The sequence below is a fragment of the Lagenorhynchus albirostris genome, chromosome 2, assembly GCF_949774975.1.
Source record: "Lagenorhynchus albirostris chromosome 2, mLagAlb1.1, whole genome shotgun sequence".
Taxonomy (NCBI): domain Eukaryota; kingdom Metazoa; phylum Chordata; class Mammalia; order Artiodactyla; family Delphinidae; genus Lagenorhynchus; species Lagenorhynchus albirostris.
In genome coordinates, this window is record NC_083096.1 from 140,068,640 (window position 1) to 140,089,957 (window position 21,318).

Consider the following 21,318-nt stretch of genomic DNA (forward strand, 5'->3'; position numbering starts at 1 on the left):
GAATGGTCCTAGTGATTGGTTCAGGATGGGCATATGACCAGAGTTAGTACAAATGAGAGTCAGTACAGGGGCTTCTCTTAAAACTAGGGCAGGAACCTGCTCCTAAAACTAGGAAGTGAAGCACCAGCCAGGAGCTGCTGGTGGCCACCTTTCCTCACCTGGGACGCACCTGTCTGAGAATGCAGCAAATACAAAGGAGCACAGAGGAGAAAGAGAAAAAGAAGGAAAATCCTGACTTGATCATTAGGGCGCCTAGTTTCAGCTGTGCTTTAATTCAGCGCAACCCCTAGACTTTCCAGCGAGGGAAGCCAGCCCAGTTCCTTTTGTGCTTAAACCAATCTGAGTTTCTGACACATGCAACTAAGTCCTGACTAATATAGAAGGTCTTAACCTCATCAAGGATTTGAGGTACGGATCAGGGAATCTGAGGAAAAAGCCCAGCTGTATGGGACCCAGCTGGGAGAGGGCTGCAATTCCCAGTATCCTTAATAGTTCAATACATGGCCCCTGAAATCATCCTGCTTGGGTCTGAATCCTGGTGCAGCCATTTCTTGTCTATGGGAGGTACCTCTGTGCTTCAGTTTCCTCATCTGTATGTTACAGATATTCAAAACAATACCTTCCTACTAGGGCTGTCGGGAGGATTAAATAGGCTGTCCCACGTGAAGCACTTTCAACAATTCTGGGCAGGTGGTAAACTCTCAGTTAACGTTAGGTCTTGCCATCATCCCCAGGCACACAGGCGGACCCCAAGCTCACTCCAGGCTGCAAGACTCCCTCCATACCCACCGAGTTGAGAGAGCTGGACCTGCACCCAAGTCAGGATGGCTCAGGGGCTCTGGGGCAGAGCCTGTAGGAGAAGCCTCAACACTGACCAGCTCCCATGCGATTAGGACAATTGGGGGCCCCAGGGTGGCAAGCTTAGGGCGTCCCTGGGCCGTCCAGTGCATACCTCAGATCTGGCTGCCCTTGCAGAGCCTGCTGGGAGGCCCCTCCCTTCCCCCACCATGACCACCACCCAGGTGTTGTGATGATCCCTTCATAACCACCAGCAGCCCTGAAAAGGCAGGCACCAGGCCAGGGCCCAGCCCGTAACGCGCCTGGGAGAGCACACCACCAGGCTGCCAATCAGTTTGTGTTTGTGTTTGTGACACCCAAAGGTAAAACAGGATGCCCTTGGTCAGAAAGGAAATTGTGAATTTTGTTTTTATTGAATGACGGGTGCCCCTGACCAAGAAAATGAAAAAATGTACAGTGAGAAAAATACCTGGAGTAGGAGTCAGGAGGCCGAGGGTCCAGCCCAGGCCCGTCACTGGCCCACTGTGGGCCCTCGCTGGTCCCTTCTCATCTCTGCAGCCCAGTTCCCTCAACGGTAGGCCCCTGGGTAGGAAGCAGAGAGCGGGGAGTAAAGGTAAAGGGTTTTAAGCGGTCTTGGTGGCCTCCTTCCCATTTCACGGTTCAGAAATTCCCTTTCATCACAGAGACCAGTAACTCTGCAGTTTGAAAAAATGAACTTTTTCTTCAGTCCTGGAGTCCCGCCTCGCATTTTCTCACCGTTGGCTTTCACCTCCTCGTGTGTCTCTCACTAACCCACAGCTTGGGCCCTTTCCTCCTTTCCTTTCATGTTTGAGAGTAGATTCTAAGGACTCATTGATAATATTAATGAATGACCAATGTTTGCATAAGACCTTTGCAATTTAAAGCTAACTTCGCGTTGACAGATTTGTTTGTCCTGAGCTAAATGAAAGCTTACAGTGGTGTAGTCCTACCATAAGAATTACCCTTCTCGATTGTAATTGCTTGTTTCAGTGTCTTCCTTATGAAGTGGAATCTCTAGAACTGTGGGCGCTGCTCCCACTTGGCTCACCACTCTACTCCCAATGCTGAAACATAATCCCTGTCCTATGGTCCACTGTTAATAACTATGTATTGAACAAATCAGCCAGGCCTGTAGCTGGTTGAATGTGGAGCCTGAGAAAGAAGGTGTCCAGGGTGGCTGGAGGATCCACCTCCTAGTGAAGCCACTGGGTCACTGCAGGAAAAGCAGTCTTAGAGATAAAAAGAGTAGCATGGTGGTTAAAAGACCCCATTAGGAATCATAGTGGTTTCTGGCAGGAAGCGCAACACCCAGGTAATGCTTTCATAAGGGCTGGGAGAAATCCTCTGGGTGATTTTTATGGAATCTGATCATTCTGCAACCAATAACACCAAATTAGATAGGTCTACAGTATTTTTTTTTTTGCCAGATAATCATCTGTGACAACTTAGGCAAGTTAGGGGAATATTTGGCTCAGATCAATCTGAAAAAAAAAATGTTCTGTGGAAGTTTCAAGAAGGAAAAAATTGAACCCCATGGAAAGCAAATGTTCCTGACCCAGGTCAGACTCTTCAAACAAAACCACATGAATGTTCAGACACCTTGGTCAATTAGCTTAAAGGAGCATTCACCACACCTTCTAAATGCTTTCTTCTTTGGTGGGGGACTTTAATTAAAAGGCTGGAGGAAGCCTGGCACAGAGGATGACAAATGGGAAGGGATCACCTTAGAGAAGACACTGGCACTGAAACAGAGAAATCTGGGCTGGCTGGGATGCACAACATTTATTAAAATTCCCGAAGTGTGAACTCACGCCTGAGTCAGACTGTCAGTGGGCTGCCTGAGGAGGACAGCGGGGCCCTTAATGAATTATGCAGCCAGAGGCCTTGCCACCAACTCCAATTCCAAGACTGAGGCTGAAGCAGAGGGGGTGGAAAACCAAAGCTTGGATATAAAGACTTAGGAGAGCAGGGTCCTAATGCAGAATAGAACTTGCCTTGGTGGGGTTATCCCAGCTTAGGTGGGCTCTGAAAGGGAGCATGTTTGGGCCTTAGCCAACAGCTAGTCTAAGGGAAACGAAGCTGAAGAAACCATCCGGGCGTTGCATGGTTGTATCCTAAACAGGAAGAGAGGCTTGTTGTTGGGAGCTGGGGGAAACCCAAAGGAGCTACAAGGGCCCTCCTTTGTCTGTCCATCCCATAAGTGTCGGTGCTCCCAAGGATTCAGTCTTGGCCTGCTTCTCCTCTCACTTACTCCCTTCCAGCTCCAACCACACTCACGAGATCCAGACTCAAATCGCTATCTGCCTACTGGACTTCTCTTGCGGGGTGTCCCAGAGGCCCTTCAAACTTCTGTTCACTGACTCAGTGACCTGAGGAAAGTTACTTATGCTTACTGAGGTTTTGTTTTCTTACTTGCAAAATGGGCATCCAAATACCTACTTTATACAATCCTTTTGAGATTGAATGACTTAGACTTAATGAATGAAGCATACCCAATCCGGGGCTTACTCAATATCTCTCCCCTTCATCCAGGAATATGTAGTCCCCCATCATGTTCCAACTTGTATTTTGGCCAATCACTCTGGCTTCTGTATACCCTTCACAGGCAATAACCAAAGGGACTGAATTTAATGACACTTCTAGAGTTGTGTTCTCTGTGACTCATCTGGAAAATGGAGCCAGGAACTGAATGGCCCTTCAAACCCAAGATTCCCCAAACCAGATTCATTTTCATGCCTATCCCACGATACCGCTCATCCCAAGTCCCCTCTGTGAGTGAATGGCAGAAACTTCCATTCAGACACCTGAACCAAAAAGCTGGATACTGGCCTCAACTCCTCTCTTCCCAGCAGTCACCAAGTCCTGCTGTCACCTCTCTTAAATGGATCTCAAACCCATCACCCGTCTCCACTCCCTACCTAGAATACGTCAGACGCACGTAGGGGCGTCCCTGCAGATCCTATGGTAGGTCCGGCCAACTGACAGTAATTTGGAGACTTTGGACGGCTCTGTTTGCTTCATCTCCTGTTCAACTGCACACACCCTTCCCCAGACTTGAATCCTAAAACCAAGCCAACCAAGCCAGCTCTTACAAGACTCAAGATCTTAAAGCTTTGCCCTAGGGCTCCTTGCTTCTCCTTCAACTGGGACTCCTAACTTGGCCTTGGACGGAGGCCTCAACCTCCTACCACTTACTCTGCCCCAGACTCCTTAGTGCCTGCTTGCCTATTCCTCCTCGTCTTCACCATCCCCCACCTTGCCCTCTGAGTTGCTCAGCAGAGTTTCTCCTGAATGAGCCTCCAAGTCTGAGTTAAGAGCCTTCTCTGAGCTCCCAGAGCCTCTGCATATCCCTGTTACCACTTCATCTCACTGTATTGGATTTTCCTGGTCACTTGTATAATTGACTCTTTGAAAAGGGCCACCTCAAATGAGGTCAGTTTCTGTTATATCTAGAAATGGGGGCAGCAAGTCACTTTATAGGAAATCACTTGAGGGCCTAAATCAATAGTCGAACCCATTACAAGTTTATTTCTTGTCTTATGCCATAGCCCAGTGCCAGGTGGTAGGGATGGGAGGCTTGCTCTATGTGTTATTCAGGGACCCAGGCCCCTTCCGTGTAGGTCCTCAGAGTTCTTTCCATACAGCAGGTGGGTGAAAAAAGAGAGCAAGTATCACACATGGGCCAGTTCTTGAAGTGGTGCAATTACTTCCACCCACATTCCACTGGCTAGAGCCCAGTCACATAGCCACACATAGCTTCAAGGGAGACTGGGAGTCTAGCTGAGCTCCATGCCCGGGAGGAAGAAAAGAACATGAATATTGGTGAGTACCAGCCTTTTCTGCCACATCTGGCAATGTTTACTAGGCAAGAATTTGTCCATTTGATCAGTGCCGAAGTTCAACCTTGGAAAGGAGAATCATCCACCCTTGAAGAAACCTGGTCAGTAGCAACAAGAAGAATAGAGAAAAAGGCTCCTTCAGACTCCCTTCACTACAACTGCTACATCAGCTCCCCTGTCCGAGGACCCAGCAGCCACCAAACCATCCCAAAGCAAGCCATCTCCTGTGGAAGTTGGGCACCTCCTGCCTTAGACAATAGGGTTTGCCTCCTGGATTCTTGTGATGAGCTGGGAGACAGTAGGTCTGGGCCTCCCCACACACACAGTGGTGAGTATCCAGGAACCCTAACAGGGTTCCTGGAGGAGAATGAATAGGCTTCTTTTAGTAAGAGCAGGAGGGAGTTAGAGAGAAGATTGCACTCCAGGACACTTGGAGGACAATATCTGCAGTCCAAACTGTAAAGTCAGACCCTTATATTTTAGTCCTTTCTGCTAAACTCTGAGCTACTCAGAGGCAGACCCTTGTCTTATTTTTCCTGCAGCCCCAGGCCCTGGGAAAGAATCTGGCGTGAAAGGGTGGCAAACCCCGCTCCTCCCTGGGCCACACGACCACAGAATCTGCTCTCGGGATGCCGGCTCCACTTAAGTAGGACAACCAGGCCTCGAGGATAGGCCAAGAGAACACTCATGCAGTTCCTGGCTCCATTTTCCAGATGAGTCACCAGAGAACACAACTCTAGAAGTACCATTAAATTCAGTCCCTTTGGTTATTGCCTGTGAAGTGTGTACAGGAGCCAGAGTGATTGGCCAAAATACAAGTTGGAACATGACGGGGATTACATATTCCTGGATGAAGGGGACAGACACTGAGTAAGCCCCGGACTGGGTATGTTTTATTCATTAAGTCATTTAATCTCAAAAGGATTGTATAAAGTAGATACTTGGATGCCTGTTTTGCAAGTAAGAAAACAAAAGCTCAGCAAGCATAAGTAACTTTCCCGAGGTCACCGAGCCAGTGAACAGTAGCATCAAGATTTGAACTCAGATCCTTCTTCAAACTTGCTGTGTTCACACGTGCTATGATGCTGGCCTCTTCCCGCCAACAGAAGGAGCTAAGAGTGAGGCAGAGCTAAAGGGACAGCACTAGTGAGAAAAGTAAGGAAGAGGGAGGGGAGCATTATTTAAAGGAAAACCAACCTGTGAGAGCAGGAGAGGAAGACAAAAAGAAAGAGCATTTGCTGAGGGTCAGCAGCCTGCCAGACACAAGCTTGTTAGTCCTCCACGTGTCACCTCATCCAATCCTCACAACAGCCTATAAAAGTGGTCTAAGTGTCTCCATTTTACAAAGGAGCAAACTGGACACAAAGAAGTGAAGTAACGTAGCCAAATATAATGAAACTATAATGCAGCTGAGATTGAAACGCTAGCTACCTAACTCAAGAAGGGTAGGCCGAGGCCCATGGCCACTGCCACTCTCGGCCAGACTGTATAAAATCCAACACACTGGCTGCTGACACAGAAGGATCTAGGAAGGCAAAATGCCATGTGCCACTGGCTAAAATCCAGCCCTGCTCAGTGGCTCTGGAATCCAAGCTGGTGTATCCCTGTTTACACTCAGAGCAGTGGTATTTGAGGGCTGGAGGCTTCGGGGGAAAGGCAGGACAGATCCTGGCCCCTCCATATTGAAGCACTCTGCCTTCCACTTACCACCTTCCCACTTGTACTGCCCTGGTGCTGATCTGTGGGTATACTGTACTTTAAGAGGAAAAAGCTGCAAAGATAAACAAGGACTAAAACGCAACAATACATAAAACCCCAAGTGACAAGAATTGCTGTCATTAAGGAGACTGCCTGTCATCTAGAGATTGCCGGAGACTGCCAGCTGGCTAAAATCTATTTTCTTTTGAGAGCCCTGGTTCAGATGCCACCTCTTTTAGGAAGACACTCCCTGGAAGGAATCCCTCTCTCCCTGCCTGGACTCTGTTGTACGGTTAGTTTGGACTTTATCATATTCATCCCCCAAATTAACTATACTTCTTCACTAACCTGTAATACTGAAAGCAAAGACCCTGTCCTCTTCACAGTCATAAAGGTGAATTAATGGCCGCGTTTGTTGGTGCTCACTACGCCCACGTGCTTTACGTTCATTATCTCCTATAAGCTCACGATGCTCCACATTTGTTTAACCAACGTGGAAAGTCATGGTCAGAAAGATCACCCACAGGGTCAGGATCCAAACCCAGATCCCAGACTGGACTCTTTCCAGTAGATGACAACGCATAAAGTATGTATTGAAAAAAAATTCACTCAGTGTCTGTGAATTCATGGGTTCCAAGCCCATCACCCTGTGTGTCAAGTAAAGCTGGACATGATAGTGTACCAGCTTTCTACTGCTGCATAACAACCCACCCAAATAATAATCACGCCACACCCTGTTGGCATCCAACAACAATCACTTTCTTTGCTCTCAGTTATGAGGATGGACAATCATTTTCTTTGCTCCCAGTTCTGAGGCTTTCTTTTTTTTTTTTTTTTTTTTAACTGCATTGGGTCTTCGTTGAGGTGCGCGGGCTTCTCATTGCAGTGGCGTCTCTCTTTTTCTTATATATAAATTTATTTATTTATTTATTTTTGGCTGCATTGGGTCTCCATTACTGCGGGCGGGCTTTCTCTAATTGCGTTGAGCCGGTGCTACTCTTCGCTGCAGTACATGGGCTTCTCATTGCGGTGGCTTCTCTTGTTGGGGAGCACGGGCTCTAGGCGTGCAGGCTTCAGTAGTTGTGGCTTGTGGGCTCAGTAGTTGTGGCACGCGGGCTTCAGTAGTTGTGGCTCGCGGGCTCTAGAGCCCAGGCTCAGCAGTTGTGGCACACGGGCCCACTTGCTCCGCGGCATGTGGGATCTTCCTGGACCGGGGTTCGAACCCGTGTCCCCTGCATTGGCAGGCGAATCCCAACCACTGTGCCACCAGGGAAGTCCAGCAGAGCTCAGCAGGGACCCCCTCCTCTCTGCTCTGCAGAGTGTCTGTTTTCCTCCTCGTGGCCTCTCCACATGGATACTCTGGACTTCTTTACATAGTAAATATGTTTTCCTCTGAGTGAAAGCAAAAGCCTTCTGAAAAGGCTCCTTAAATCTCAGGATGTCAATTCTGCTGCATTCTCCTCACCAAAACAAGTCACAAGTCCAACCTAGATTCCAGAAGGTGCAGAAATGGACCCCAACCCCTCCCTGGGAGGAGCAAGCAAGGTCACACTGCAAAGGGACATGCCATAGGAGAAATAATTCACTGGGGATGCTTTTTAGCAATCTGCCAGATACAAATGACAGATTCTGGTCAGAGCATGGAGCTGTGGGATTAACTGTCTGCACCTTTAAAGAAATGCACATAATTCCAACTCTGATCTGGACATCAGAGCAGAGCTGCATCAGACGCAGGATTTTTCATGGGTTTTCTCCTTTCTCTGCTTTGGCCAGGGTTTGCTATGATAATCATCACATCCGCTTTACAAATGTGTCCACAAATGTTATCACTCATACATAACTGAACAGTCTCTAAGTTAAACCTTCTTGCCGACCAGGGGTTTTGTTGTGGCAGGAAGAGTCTGACGGGGGCACATCTCTGGACCACCGGCACCACCATGGCCCTCACTGGACACGAGGCACAGAACAGGCACCACTGCCACCAGAATAAACTCTCACTTGCCCCTGAGTCACTCTCTCCAGATTCACAGCATTTAAAGTGGACATTTAATTATCTGGAAGTTTTACTAGGTGGAAAATTCCTGACTGGGCAGGAACCGGAGAAGAAAGAGGCCAACAGGGGAGAAAATTCAAATCCACCAATTAGTGCCTGGAGAGACACAGCCCGTCCTTACCCAGCCCGCAGATCAATAACAGACATTTATACTCATACCTTCTTTAATGTGTGTGGCAAACAACCTTTTCAAGTTCACTACCTGTGTAGTGAGCTGTATGGGTTCCCAGCAGATGCAGGTAGTACACTAAATCTGTAATGGGGGTGGGACGTGAATAAAGGGGCTCTTCTTTAAGATGTGAGCAGAGTTCAAGAAAACCATCAAGGGGGAATGCAGTTCCCTGGGGTTAGTGGCAGCAAGGCTGCCTATAACTTAGCCAACTCATGGCCTCCTGGCTGGGAGAACCCCCTGCCAGGTCACACACACCCTAATCCCCTGTCAGTGCCAACCATTGGCTGAACCCAGCCAGAAACCAGGGGGCAATGGAACCCACAGAAGGAGTCTGTTAGGGTCAGCTCCCCAGGGTGCAGAGTAAAGTAGAGAAGAGAACGGATCTGCAAGGACAGATGACAGATAAACAGCACACGGTCCCTCTGCTAAGCAGCACACTGTGGGTTGTTCCTAAGAATTGCCCCCCATCGTGCCTGCCTTGGTAGTGTTTAAAACCCAACTTCACCCAATTACACAGTTGTACGGGGAAGAAGGAGGATAGGACGCTGAGATCTGTCCAAGAGACATCCTCTAAGGCTCAGTGCGCTGACCTATAAATTTCAGATAACTTGTATAATATTTCCCGGGGTTGCTGTGAGAAAATTCAATGAGCTCATGTATGTATACAATCCTTACAAAGTATAAAGCAATAGACAGACATGCTCTACCGTCTGATGGGGGTGGGAGGGCCACAGACATGAAGCCACACCTCCCGTGAAGGACACACGGGGCACATCTGGACCAGGCCACTCCGTTCCATCACAGCCCATCACATCACGTCACTCCCCAACTAAAGGTCCCGGCAAGCTCCCACATGCCTCACAGCCACCTCCACTCTGACGTGTGAGGCCAGCAAGGAGTCCAGGCCAGGCCCTGTGGCATCAGCAAAGACCGGAATGGGCCGCCGGGAATTCGGTCCCTCGTCAGCGAGACCGATGAGCTGGACATGTGTCAACGTCATCTGAGTTTTTGTTTCAGGAACACTCTTCTCCCTAGAAAGGCCCCGTGGGAGCATTTAAATCCACAGTGTTTATTTAGGGGCACATGAAGTAAGTCGAGGATGCCAAAGAGCGCACTCTCTGGGGAACAGCCGCGCAGAGGCTGCTGGCCAGAGAGAGCGGCAAGGGTCGGCCGGGCCAGACTGTCCCTCTGCAACCTCGCAGGACCTTCACCAAGCTCGCGGCAAGAATGGCTTCAGAATTTCAGAGGTTCTTAAACGATCCTTATTTTATTTTTAGAAGAAATTGGACGGGTGTAGTGGGAATGGGGGTAAAGCAGAGTGAGAGCCCATGGAAATGGCACCAGGAGTGCGCCCTCTTGACTTACAAGTAAGATTTCCATTTGACTCAGGAAGGAGAGGCAGACTTCTGCTCTCCTTACCCATCTAGGGGCTCCCCGCTGCCCACAAGACAATGCCCAAGGCTCCTTAATTTGGCATCTCAGAGCCTCCCCAGCTGGCCCCAGCCTACTTTTACAATTTTATTTCTCAATACTACACCTCATGGGCTCACACACTTCGGGCTTCACGTGGTCGTCAGATGCACAGGCTTCAGAGCTGATATACCAGATTTCTATCCTGGGCCCCGTCCCTTCCCAAGCTGTGTGACTTTGGGCCAGATGTTCAGCCTTCCTGAATCAGGTTGCACATCCTAAAAGTAATAGCGTTTGCTACAATTTAAATGAGGTTATGAACGTTAAGCCTGCAACATATTGCCTAATTCAGAGTAAGAATTCAACCAGTAACAGCTGATAACAAACCAATCTCCTGGTTATGCCGTGTCCTTCACCCCCAGAATCCCGCCTGCCCAGCCCTCCACCGATGCAAGCCCACCCCGAGTCCAACACTTCCAACTGCTCTAACCACATGTGCCCCTCCCCTGGTCTTGACCTCCGCTCCTCCCTCAGGACTCCAAATAACCAAACTCACCCTGCAAAGGCCGCCACCATGAGACAGAAATACCGCTGGGTTGGGAACCCAAAGGTCCCAGGTCAAGTCCCAGCCTCTCCAGTGATTCATTGCCTGACCTTCCACCTGTCACTCAGCATCTCTGAACTTCTGTTGCCTCTCCTCTAAAATAGGGAGACTCCCCCCTGCCACTCGTGGAAAATCAACAAACAGGATGATACGTGGAAAAGAACTTTGTAAACTTTGAAATGTCATGGAGTATTTAAAAATTAAACTATTGACTTTTAGGGCAATAGTAATACTAAACCATAAAGGCTAATTTTTTATGATCTGGTTCTGCATTTACGGTCTATAATGTTTCTGCTAGAAGACCCAGTATACAGATTCAATTATCCAGGCCACTCCAGTTCACTGTGACTGATAAGCAGAATTTTCACAGACTCCCTCTGACCCCAAGGCCCCTCTCTGAAAGGTGCAGAAATAATTTATGTTGTTGTTCAGACCATAGAAATGCTACTTCTCACCTGCAAGCCCAAGCATACATCCCAGGGCTTAAGGAGCTACAGTTAACTGAAAGGGCCAGTCAGAGTTCCCCACATCAGCCTGGGTCACTGATCTCCCTCCAAACCCGAAGGGCCCAGAGCTTTTGATTACTTAAAAACCTGAGAACAACCCAGCCTCTCTCACAAAAGGCCAAATACCCATGGGAAATGGGATTCTTTCCAAAGCCCAGTCACATGTCAAAAATCAAGCCAGAGTTCTGTAACCTGGGAGGTGAAAGGATTGCTTCTTTTGTTTTATTTCTTGCAAAATGCAAATCTAGCCATTCTTTCCTCTCCAGCTTACAGCCTTGACACACACTGAGAGCCCAAATGACTGACTCAAGCTGCCTTTCAAGGTCTCTACATAGTCTATGCCACAGTGTTTCTTTCATGTTAAACTTCTTGGCTGACGTGTCTTAGGCAACATCTAGTACACAGTGCTGTCCAGTTTCTTTGAGATAGGGGAAGATATCCAGGGGAAGCAGATTCATCTGTAAGCACAACAAGATTAGTGTGTTTAATGCTACAGAGCATCATAGCTGAGATTAGAGCCTATGGTCTTTAATGTTCTAGGTTGCCTCAATGATTTCCACTTAAACAACGGAAATCCGCTGAGGTAAGAAAAAGAATGGGTTTTTTTTTAAGTTCTTTTATTGAGGTATAGTTGATGTATAATATTGTGTAAGTTTCAGGTGTACAACATAGTAATTCACAATTTTTAAAGGTTATACTCCATTTATAATATTATAAAATATTGGCTATATTGCCTGGGCTATACAATATATCCCTGTAGTTTATCTATTTTATACGTAGTAGTCTGTACCTCTTAATACCCTACCCCTATTTATTTTGCCCCTCTCCCCACTCGTAACCACTAGTTTGTTCTCTATATCTGTGAGTCTGCTTCGTTTTTGTTATACTCACTAGTTTGTTGTATTTTTTAGATTCCACATATAAGTAATATTATACAGTATTTGTCTTTCTCTGACTTATTTCACGAAGCATAATAGCCTCCAAGTCCATCCGTGTTGTTGCAAATGGCAGAATTTCATTCTTTTTATGGCTGAGTAGTATTCCATTGTATATAAATAACACATCTTCTGCACCCATTCATCTACTGATGGACACTTAAGTTGCTTCCATATTTTGGCTATTGAAAATAATGCTGCTATGAACATTGGGGTGCATGCATCTTTTCAAATTAGTACTTTTGGTTTTTCCGGATATATACCCAGGAGTGGAACTACTGGGTCATATGGCAGCTCTATTTCTATATTTCTGAGAAATCTCCATACTGTTTTCCACAGTGGCTGCACCAATTTACATTCCTACAACAGTGTATGAGGGTTCCCTAGAAAAAGGATGTTTAAATAGTTAAGTATGACTGGTAGTCTTGGAAGCTGGACTGAAGTGAGAAAAATCATTAGTCCCAGCCCTGCCCCTAGTTCATTATGTAACCTTGAGTAAGTCAATTTCCTTCTCTAAAGTTCATTTCTTTGTTGGTTAAATGAGAGAGTTGGACTAGATCAGGTAGAGCAAGTACATGCCACCCTCACTCATCCACCAAAAGCCCATGCAGACATTACTAATCAATCACAGCACCCTTTCCCCATAAGCAGGACATAATACATTGCTTCAGGCAATTGGGACAAGTAGCCCAGAGTTGACACATGAAGTAATTAAAAATCTAGTTGCCATCCCTGAGCCAGATGATTTTTACCTGTTTTGACACTGAATGATCCATGAGGGAAAAAAGCAGCAAAGCAGAATTAGGAAACCTGGAACCTACTGAGCACCGAGCCATGGGGTTTCAGTGCCACTGAGAAAGTATTACAAAATCTGGGTCTCTGTTTTCTCATCTGCAAATGGAGAGTAACAATTTTATTCTCCTTATTTTCAAGATCTTTATGAAGATGAAAATGAAAAACATATAAAAGAGCTTTCTAAACTGAAAGTCCTCTAATAATCACAGTATACTAACATTTATTAAGCACCATGCTAGTTACCTTAGATTTATTTCTTGTCTCATTTGAGTCTCACAGCACCACAATAAAGTTGGGTTTCTGGCATAATTGTAACTGAAAAAAATCGTATAAATACATTGTGAACTCCTCCAGAACAGGACTGCTTAATCCATATCTTCATCCCAATGCTCAGCCTGGAGCCTGGGGCAGTCAATAAATATTTATTGATTTTTATATAATTCTCTGGAGGAAATTATGTGGCTCCTGAAAGAGCAATTAGGGACATATTTTAGAAAGTGAAGTATAACAGTTATGATGCATTGGGATGACCTAGCAATGGTTTCAGATCCTAAGGATGGTTAAGGGTGTGATGTTTGGACTTTCACCTCATGGTCCCAAGATGGCTGCTGCAGCTCTAGACATCACATTCTCACAGTACGTTCTCAAAGTAAGAAATCAGGGAGTGGCTGAGACAGTGAGAGAGAGCTCTCGCTGAGTACCTAGCTTCTTTTTTCAGGAAAGAAGACACTTTCCCCTGCTGACTTTTCCTTATGACTCACTGGGTCACATGATCACCAGAGTACAAAGCAGGCTAGAAATACAAGTACCTGGGAAGAAGGCAAGGGAGGAGGGGGTTAGGAATGGCCATTAGGTAGCCAAGCAGTAATGTCTACCATGGGGAGACATTTCAGGTATTCTTCATGTATTAGTTTCATATTGCTGCTATTATTACCATAAATATAGTAGTTAAAGAAACACAATTTTATTATCTTACAGATCTGGCGTTCAGAAGTCCAAAATGGATTTTGCTAGGCTAAAATCAAAGTGTCGGCAGGACTGTGTTCTTTTATGAAGCTGTAGCTGTAGGGGAAAACCCTTTTCCAGCTTCTACAGGCTGCCTTCATCCCATGACAAGCTTGTAGCCCCTTCCTCTATATTCAACGCCATCAACAAAGCATCTTCAAAGCCCCCTCTGACTCTAGCTCTGTTTCTATCCTCACATCCCCTTCTCTGATCTAAACTTCTGCATCCACTTCCAGCTTTTAAGGACACATGTGAGTACACTGGATCCACAGGATAATCTCCCTATCTCAAGATCATTAACTTAATCACATCTGCAATGTTCCCTTTGCCATGTAAGGTAACATAGCACAGGTTCTGGGGATTGGGACATGGACACCTTTGAGGGCCTATTATTCAGACCACCTCACCTCACATGATTCCTTGCAAACCTTCTCTTCCTGAACACAGACTCCTGCTCCTAAGGAAGGCTGAAAACAAAACAAAACTGCAGACCCACCATCTTATACATCTATTTGCTTAAACATCAATGGTTAACATTCAAAAGAGCCACAGAAAGTCTAGTGCAGGTCAATCTCGCAAGTTCTCCAAGTTCTGGAGAGGAGATACACAAAACAAATTTGAAAACAAAAAGAAACGCCTTTCCTGGGTTGAGGGGGCTATTAATTCTTAGACTATCCAACAGCACCCCCCAGCGCCATGAAGCAGGAACAGAGAAGGAGGGCTAGCATTCGGTAAAGAATCAGAATATTTAGCCAGAATCATGAATCAGGTGCCCAGGCCCCAGCCTCAGAGATTCAGGTGCAAGGGATCTGAGGCTGGGTCCAAGTGTGAGAAAATTTTTAGAGGCCCCCAATGATTGTATGTTCAGCTAGAACCACTGAGTTCAGCACAGAAATAAACATGGTCTGAAAGCCTACCAGGCCCTAGGGATTCAAAAATAAGTATGATAAAGCTCCTCTTCTCAAAGAGCTTTCAGTCTCAGTGGACTACGAGAGCTGGAAGAGACTCTGGTCACAACTAACAACTGTATGACTTAGGGCAAATTACTTAACCTCTCTGTGCCAAATGCCTCATCTGTAAAATGAGGATAATAATAGTCCCTGACTTAACAGGGTTGTTAAGAGAATTAAATTATACAATTCACATGATGCATTTAGTATGGTGCTTGGTACAAAATAAGCACACAACAATGTTAGGGGTTCCTAGCAAGTTTCAGGAATAAAAACTGTGTGGCCCACATGCTGCCACTTCCCTGTCACTCAGAGCAGACACTACTGATTGATCTGAACGCTTTTTCCTACTGAATCTGGACAAAGCTTCTGAGTTCTTCTCAATCTAGTTCTCCACTGCGGGTGGGAAGGATCAAATCTGCCATGCAAACTCCTCCTGCATTTTTCTTTTTGTGTGTGTGAATTTCACTTTATTTATTTATTTTTTATACAGCAGGTTCTTATTAGTTATCTATTTTATACATATTAGTGTATATATGTCAATGCATTTTTCATTTAAGGAAATGGAGACTCAGGAGGGCCAAGCTCATTGGATGAGCCTGTGCATAGCTGGGAGGGCCCAAATCTTCCGGCCCCGTGCTCTGCGCACGCGGCTTTCAACATCCTCCAGCTTGCTGGACTCTTCCTTGGCCAGAGTGTGCCATGCTCACAGCCTCCTTCTGTCAGGGCTCCTGGCTATTCTTGTCCTCTCTACCTGCTGCCGTGCCTCCTGGGTGTTTTGCAGTGGCAGCATGACCTGAGAGTCTCTCTGTGGGCCAGATGCCCATTGTGACATTGTAAGAACTGACACCCGGGGATTAAAATCACTCCCACTAGCGGAGCCCTGACACCTGCCTTTTGTTAATTGCTTGATTGTATCTGATGTATCTCAGATAGCTTCATGTGGATCCTGCCAGGCAGGGATTTTTAGTCCTACTGTAAGGATGAGAAAACAGACTGAAAGAAGTTTATTATCTAGCCCAAAGTAAAATCGTTAAGAGGCAAAAGAGGACTCAAACCCAGGTCTGACACCTTTTAGCTTAAGCATGCAGCACACCTTTTAGCTTTACATATCCATAACTTCATGAAGCAGAGCCATTACACTTTGCCGTGCTCCTAACGTTCCAGGCTCTCCTCCATCATAACATTTACTAAATTACATTGGAACCTGTCCTGTCCACTTATGGGTCTCCCTCATAAGACTGAGGCCCTTTAGCCACTACTCCCTGACACATACACACATGAATACATACACACCTTCTCTACCAGCTGTATCCTACTCATCCTTCAGTGTTATGCTTATAACTCACTCCTCCTCCAGGCAGTCTGCCTAGACTGTCAGGTGGCCTTGCTATATGCACCTGTATCAACCTGTATTTCCCTTGTAGCTTTACATATGCAGTTAATCAAGAAGCTCCCATTATATGTGAAAATTAAGAAACACTAACAAATACTGCATAAGGTTACCAGGGGCTGGGGGCTGGGAGAAATGGGAAGATGCTGGTTAAAGGGTACAAACTTTCAGTTATAGGATGAATAAGTTCTGGAGACCAAACGTACAGTATGATGACTATAGGATACAGCTGGTAGAGAAGGTTAATAATTTTATATTGTATATTTGAAATTTTCCAAGAGAGTATATATTGATATTTCAAGTGGTCCACCACACACACACACACACACACACACACACACACACACACACACACAATGGCAACTATGTGAGGGGATAGATATGCTAATCAGCTTGATTGTAGTAATCATTTCACAATGTATATGTATACCAAAATATGCTGTACACCTGAAATATATACAATTTTTATTTGTCAGTCATACCTCAGTAAAGCTGGTAGGAGGGAAGTAACACTAAATTATACTTAGTAATAACAGCTACCATTCATTGAGCCTTGCGCCAGGAACTCACTGTACCAAGCACTGTATCCACACACATACATTTATAAAACCTCATTGATTGACCACTTGCAGCCCCTTAGGCGACAGTTATCGTTTTCCTCATTCTGTGGGAGGTAGGGGTGGGAGCTGGCAGAGAATGAGCTTCAGACAGGTTAAGTCATCTGCCCAAAGCTGTGTAGATATATATGTGGCAAAGCCAGAATTTGGACCCAGGTCCGTGAGTCCTCAGAGCTACACTGTGGACACCATGCTAAAGTGCCTTGATGCAGTGTGACTTCCTCTCACACCTTGTACAAGTGCCAGCGGCCCTGTGACAACTAGTTCAGCCCTGGAAGGTGGCATCCCTTTCCCCCTCTTCTTACTGTGACGTCAGCTACTAGAAGAGTTACCAGGTTGTGAATGGTTAATTAAACCCAGTCACCAGGCATCGCCAATAAGTAGCCAAGTTCTCCCAAAAATTTACCCAAAAGAGATCACATGTCTGAGATGGTGAAAGAAAAGGAGCTTGGGGGCTTGTTTCCACTTCCAAAACTCAAGAAGGACCTATTGAGGCAAATGAAATATGACCCAGCCCCTGAGACTCTATACACATTCATCACTCATCAGAATCTGAGCTTTATGAAAGAAGAGACAGTTTTATTCCTTGCTGTCGCCCCAGAGCCTAGAACAGTGCCTGGCACAAAAGTATGTACTCAAGAAAAACCACCACTGAATGAGTGAACAGACTCATATTAACCCAGAAAATGGCAGTGCAGGAATGGTGGTAGGGATCATGGGCAACCTAAAATCATTATTAAAAGTTGTCCAAATATGGCACAAAAATTTGTTTGGTGTAAATTTAAGTGGTCAAAATTACATCCACTTTTTAGGAACACATTTAGCCTTTTTTCTTATATATCCCCCCACCAAAAATCATAAAAATTGTTTAATATGAAATACACTGATGAGGGGGGAAGGAAAAGATAGGGGTATGGGATTAAGAGATACAAACTACTACGTATAAAATAAATAAGCAACAAGGATATATTGTATAGCACAGGGGATTATAGCCATTATCTTGTAATAATTTTTAATGCAGTATAATCTGTAAAGATACTGAATCACTATGATGTACACCTGAAATTAATATTGTAAATCAACTATACTTCAATTTAAAAATAAAATACACTGATGATTAATGCACAATACTCTTCATCATATATCATCCCTAAAAATAATAATAATGTAATTTAAAATATACTAATAATTAATGCACCATATAGCACATAAATTTGATGAAAAACAGCTATCTAATTGCTACCATCGTTTCTGTGAAAGGGCCGCTGAAAGCACGTTGCGTGAAAGGGGATAGAGGAGCAGGTGTGGAGGCTGGAAATCAGAGGCAGGAGGATGCTCAGAGGAGGGGCTGAGAGAAGGCTCAGAAGATGCGGGCAAGAGGAGGCTGAAGCCAGAGGAAGGGATCTCCAGGAGGAGGTACGTTAGGAGGGGTGTAGGGGGCGTCTGGGAGGAAGTGAGTGGGGCATTCTCAGCAGCACAGCTGCACCCAGAAACTTTGCTTCCTGGTCCCCGGGGCTTGGCTACTCTGCTCTCTGGCTCTGTCTCCCAGGGGCTAATTTGTGGTGTTTGAGGGTTTTTTCCTAAATGTTCTGCCTTATTTTTAATCATGGTTATTCTGCAAAGCAATTCATTCACCCCATGCCCTTCTCATGGAGAGCTAATTCTAAACAAATGAACAAGCTCCTGAAATAAGAATGCACAGGTACGAGGAGGGGGCCCTTACTGAAGGCGGTTAGAGAAAAGGAGACGGCTGTCTGCTTGAGAGTGGTTAAGTGCAGCCTTTCCTATTCTTGATTAAACCTCCTCTTGAAGCCCCATTCAGTCCTGACAGTAGGTGACAGGGACCGTGAAGTGACACTTCAGCCACCGGCACAGCCATGTCACTGTCCACAAGAGGGCAGTGGTGCATGTGGTCAGAACAAAAGTTCTCCTGATATCAGCATTAGGGACAGTTATAGAAGATCCAGTCAGAGTCAAGGACCAACACACACGTACACACGCACACACACAAACACACGTGCACAAACATGCACACACACACACACACACACACACACACACACTTCAGGTGGGGCACTGAAGCTCAGGGCAGAGGCCTCAGCTGTGGTCTCGCAGAAGCAAATTGCAGCGCTAGACCTCCTTCCCTACATCAGTGGCTCCCATGTAGAGTGCCTCGGGGTCCCACCCAGACCCAGCAACCCAAACCTCCAGGTGGGTTTCAGGCACCAGTGGTTTTCAAATCATCCCAGGGTGAAGTCCTACTCATCACTGCCTCTCAACACAAGGAATGCCAAAGAAAGGAAAATGTGAGTCTTCTGTACTTTAACAGGTGTCAGGACACCAAATGGTAAAAGGGCAAGAAAGTATGCTGTCTTTATGAGAAAATGTACATGAAACAGTGTATAAGTCAAGGTCCCAGCAGAAAACAGATGTCTCGTTCAAACTGGATAACTTAGGGAAAGTTGATAAAGAAATTATAAAAGTTACAATCAGGGTGTGAAGAAACCACAAGGAACAGTGGACAGACATTTACCTGCAGGCCAAAGCCAGACAAGGAAGTGGTGATTAGACCCAGAGCTAAAGCAGCCTGGGTCGGAAGGACTCCCTCAGTAGAGGGAAGCGACCAAGGGAATAAATACCCCAACCCGCTGTCCTCCACCCTCTGAGCTCCTGTCCGTGCTTCTCGTTCAGCCAAACTCAACCCAGGAAGCTATTGACAGAGTCCCTGGATGTCAGCTTCCGGAAACGAGGAGCAGGGTGCAGGGGATGCCAGGATTCAGAGGTGCAGGCAATCACACACCATTCAAGCCTGGCCCTTCAACAGAAGCTTCACGAGCAGTACTATATTCAGACACTGTTGGATGCAAAACAATTCTAGTTTAAACCTCTGTGGATGTGGAACAGATATTCTTTGCTGGTTGGAATACAATCTAAGCAAAGTCACTTCTGGGAAAACAAGAATAGAGTTTTAGTTGGACAAAAGAGGAATTCCTAAACATTTTTACTTTTTTAAAATATAGCAATGAGCAACTTTTCTTAGAGTTGGACAACAGAAAAGAACGTTCAGGGACTTCCCTGGTAGTCTAGGGTTTAGGACTCCGTGCTCCTACTGCAGGGGGCACAGGTTCGATCCCTGGTTGGGGAACTAAGATCCTGCAAGCCATGAGGCTCGGCCAAAAAAAAAAAAAAAAAAATTCATTAAGTTACAATACAATAGGGTTGGTAACGTCTTGGTTGGAACTATGGAACCTCGCTTCTGAGGTTTAGAAAAAAGAAATAAGCTACTTATATTTATTATAAAATATCTGCCTTTTCAAAGACGTGTCATATAGTACCTCATACTCTACTCTTTTAAGGTAGTATCTTTACCATCTTACAGATGAGAAAGCTCAAATACAGAGTAGTCAAACCATTCTCAAAAGGTCATCAACAGAGCAGGGGACAAGGGATAAGGCCAGGCTGGCCCTCTGATGCCCCATCCCAGGCCCCCGAGGCCCCCAGCACCAGGGTGTTTATCTGACCCTGGAGGTAGGGTCAGAGGGTTACCGTTAAGAACTCAGCAAAACTGAGTCCCAGCTCTAACATGACTTCACTGGGTGACCTTGGGCCAGTCCCTTCCCTTCTTTGGGCCTCAGTTTCTCTAATCAAAACACAAGCAAGTTCAACTAGACTTGCCGTTTTCAAACATTTTTAGCAGGAGAAATTTTTCAGACACAATCTTGCAAGGCAACCAGCAATGTAACAGATTTAGGAGTTTCTCTCTTGTTGAAGCAGCCTCCCCTCACCCTGCTGCTGAAACCCTTGAGGAAATTCTAGGGGACTTTTCAGATTCCTTCTAAGTCTGTGTGCTATGAAATATTCGTTCCATGAGGCAGTATGAGGATTTGGAGGAAAGAAGCAATCCAAAGCAACACACTGGATTAGCAAAGTTCCACGGATGTCTTTACTGCAGGAATTTTCGGGGCCTTTAAAAAGCACACGTTTCGTCCTTCTCCAAGCTGACGATTTAATATATAGTTGGGGAAACAGTGATCCAGACAAGTGTTTCTCAATCTTTGTTTAACCACAATCCACAGTCAGAAAGACGATTTATATCATGACCCAAGACACACACACACCCAATGTGTATTGAAATGAATACACCTTTCCTTTCAGTGACACAGAAAAGAGAGTTTCACCAAAACAGTATCTATCTTCATTGCACTCTGACACTGTCTAGTCTATTTTATTTCCTTTTTTAAATGTTTAAATTATGCGTGAGGGTGTACGTGAAGGTGTCTGTGTATGTGACAAGGTCGTGATGCAAAATTTATTTCTCACTAAAGGCTACAGTCAAAAAAATGTTTGAAAACTGCTGCCTTGTCAACACTCATTTCTACGACCCCAGCCGTGCAGGCTGCAGGCTGCTTCTGGGTCTCCGAGACACAAATTAACGGATTCTTTTTAGGGCTTAAAACATGGGAGCCTCTGTGCCTCTCTGCACAGCTGAGTTGGGCCAGAGAATGTGGACAGGATGGAGTGA